At 42.8% G+C, this 3,394-nt stretch overlaps 1 protein-coding gene across 1 annotated transcript in view; it reads right to left on the bottom strand.

The window, feature by feature from the left end:
* LOC102246584 (malignant T-cell-amplified sequence 1) overlaps window positions 1-3,394 on the bottom strand; it is a 29,402-nt gene that overhangs the window by 17,111 nt on the left and 8,897 nt on the right. The gene's annotated exons all lie outside the window — the stretch shown is intronic.

Genomic DNA, 3,394 nt, shown 5'->3' with positions numbered 1-3,394 from the left:
ACAGGGGGCAGTTGGGGGTGATCAGGCTGGCAGGGGGCATCTGGGGGCAAGCAGTCCTGTGGCAGGGAGCAGTTCGGGGCGAGTAGGCCAGCATGCAGAGTGGTTAGGGGCAATCAGGCAGGAAGGTAGGCAGGTGAGCGGTTAGGAGCCAGCAGTCCCGGATTGAGAGAGGGATGTCCAACTGTCAGTTTAGGCCTGATCCCTGTAAACTGGCAGTAGGATATTCTTCCAGGGGTTCCAGATTGGAGAGGGTGCAGGCCAGGCTGGGGGACCTCCCACCCCAGTGCACGAATTTCGTGCACCAGGCCACTAGTATCTATATATTCCACTAGAAACAAAATTTAACTTGGTGGACCCCAAAATTAAAAATACCTAGATGGACTTCCTAATCTCTTGAACTGTTGTCTTGAGAAACCTACTAATTTTAGACCTACTAGAAAGTATTATGCTGAATATTTGCAGTGTTAGAAATGATAGTTAACTTTTAATTCTATAAAAATGAGACACTATCTAAATTATGACAAATCCCACATGCATGGGAATAGATATACAGCTACATATACATACATATTTTTAATTTTTAATTTGTCAATTACAGTTTACATTCAATTATATATTAATTTCAGGAGGTGTACATATTTATTTTAATCCATTTTCATACACTCTGATAATCACAGAAACTGAATCTGAGTTATGACAAATGTCAAGTTAGATCATTAGTATTAATGAGGTATTGAGTTCTGTATGCGTGCATCAATACCTTCATTTATAACCCACCTACACAGATACATAAGCAGGGCCCACTTGTCACCACAATGTGTTTTTGGTTTAGTGTTGTAAATGGTATAATCATAAAGTGGATTCTGTTTTTCCAAGATTACAACTGGGGTTTGCTCCTGCCAAAGGACTCATCTTCAAATAAATCATCACTACAATAAACAATATGTCATAAAAGAAAAAATACCTCAAAATAAACCTCTTCAAAAATTAAAATAATGGAGATTCCGAGCAAGATGGCGGCATAGGTAAACACCGGAGACTGTTGCCGCAAACAACCACTTCAAAAATACAACTAAAAGACGGAACGGACATCACCCAGAACCACAGGAAGGCTGGCTGAGGAGAGACTCTTCAACTAGAAGGAAAAATAACAGCACACCGAGGCTCAGAGGAGGCGCAGTGTGGAAAAAACTCAGGTGCGGAGGTGCGCGCGCAAAGCGGGCTGGTGGCTGAGAGCGCGGTTGTCGTTTTCGGTCAGGGGGGAGTCTCAGACTCTGAGCTCCAGATACGGGCGAATCGCTGGGGACTCGGACCCAAACGGGAGAAGCGGGAGTGTCTGGCATCAGTTGGAAGGCAGCTTTCCCTCCGAGGTTTGCAGCGGTTCCGGGGGTTCTGAGAAGCAGAGCCTCTGGGAACAGGACTGAGGGCACCATAACGGCTCCCTCCGCCCGCCCTGTTGAGCCCGCCCCGCCCAAGCCCTGCGCAGAGCCATTTGCCGGATCGCCGCAGGCAAAGGCTAGATTAGCGCCCCCCCAGAGGACAGAAGTTTTCCCACTGCAGCAGACACAGCTGATTCTCACAGCCAGTCGGCCTGGTGGTCAAATCCCTCTAGTATTAACTACAACAATCAAGGCTCAACTAGAACAAGACTGCGCACAAAGACCACTAGGGGGTGCACCAAGAAAGCATAAAAAATGCGGAGACAAAAAAACATGACAGAAATGGAGGATATAGAGCTAAAAATCGCAATTTTGAGGGCTTGCAAAAATGTGCTAGAAGCTGTCAATAAACTTGAGGAGAGAGTCACGAAAACTAATGAGACCCTCGATGCTATGATAAAGAACCAACTAGAAATTAAGCATACACGGACTGAAATAAAGAATATTATACAGACACCCAATAGCAGACCAGAGGAGCGCAAGAATCAAGCCAAAGATTTGAAATGCGAAGAAGCAAAAAACACCCAACCGGAAAAGCAAAATGAAAAAAGAATCCGAAAATACGAAGATAGTGTAAGGAGCCTCTGGGACAGCTTCAAGCGTACAAACATCAGAATAATTGGGGTGCCAGAAGATGAGAGACAGCAAGATATTGAAAACCTATTTGAAGAAATAATGGCAGAAAACTTCCCCCACCTGGTGAAAGAAATGGACTTACAGGTCCAAGAAGCGCAGAGAACCCCAAACAAAAGGAATCCAAAGAGGACCACACCAAGACACATCATAATTAAAATGCCAAGAGCAAAAGACAAAGAGAGAATCTTAAAAGCAGCAAGAGAAAGAGACTCAATTACCTACAAGGGAATACCCATACGACTGTCAGCTGATTTCTCAACAGAAACTTTGCAGGCCAGAAGGGAATGGCAAGAAATATTCAAAGTGCTGAATACCAAGAACCTACAACCAAGAATACTTTATCCAGCAAAGCTATCATTCAGAATTGAAGGTCAGATAAAGAGCTTCACAGATAAGGAAAAGCTAAAGGAGTTCATCACCACTAAACCAGTATTATACGAAATGCTGAAAGGTATCCTTTAAGAAGAGGAAGAAGAAAAAGGTAAAGATACAAATTGTGAACAACAAACATGCATCTATCAACAAGTGAATCTAAGAACCAAGTGAATAAATAATCTGATGTACAGAATGAACTGGTGATTATAATGAATCAGGGACATAGAAAGGGAATGGACTGACTATTCTTGGGGGGGAAAGGGAAATGGGAGATGCAGGAAGAGACTGGACAAAAATCGTGCACCTATGGATGAGGACAGTGGGTGGGGAGTGAGGGCGGAGGGTGGGGCGGGAACTGGGAGGAGGGGAGTTATGGGGGGGAAAAAAAGAGGAACAAATGTAATCTGAACAATAAAGATTTAATAAAAAAAAAAAGAGGGGCTCAGGCATATCCTGTCCTTCTCTTTGTCCACACTCCCTCCCTTGATACCTAGTCTCAAAGCTTTGAATATGCCAATGATACCCACATTTATATTTCCAGCCTAGATTTCTCCTTTGAACTCCAGACTCTATATCCAACTGCCTACTTGACTTCTGTGCTTGGATATCTAAAGGATATTTCAAATTCATGTTCAAAACTGTACTTCTAGATTCTCTCCATTCCAGCCCTTGCCCAACACATCAAGTCCCCAAACCTATTTTACCCACAGTCTTCAGTTATTGACAACTCCATCCTTTCATGTTTTCAGACCCAAAATTGTGGGAATTTTCTTAATTCCTCTCTTTCATATTCCACACTCAAGGCATTGGCAAATCCTATTGACTCTTCAAAATATATAAAAAAAATTGACCACTTCTAATGACCTTCACAGCTACCTTCCTGGTTCAAGTCATCATCATCTCTATTTTTTTAATTTAAATTCTTTATTGTTTAAAGTATTACA

This window comes from Myotis brandtii, unplaced genomic scaffold, assembly GCF_000412655.1.
Source record: "Myotis brandtii unplaced genomic scaffold, ASM41265v1 scaffold1109, whole genome shotgun sequence".
Classification (NCBI taxonomy): domain Eukaryota; kingdom Metazoa; phylum Chordata; class Mammalia; order Chiroptera; family Vespertilionidae; genus Myotis; species Myotis brandtii.
This window is presented reverse-complemented; position numbering and strand designations above follow the sequence as displayed.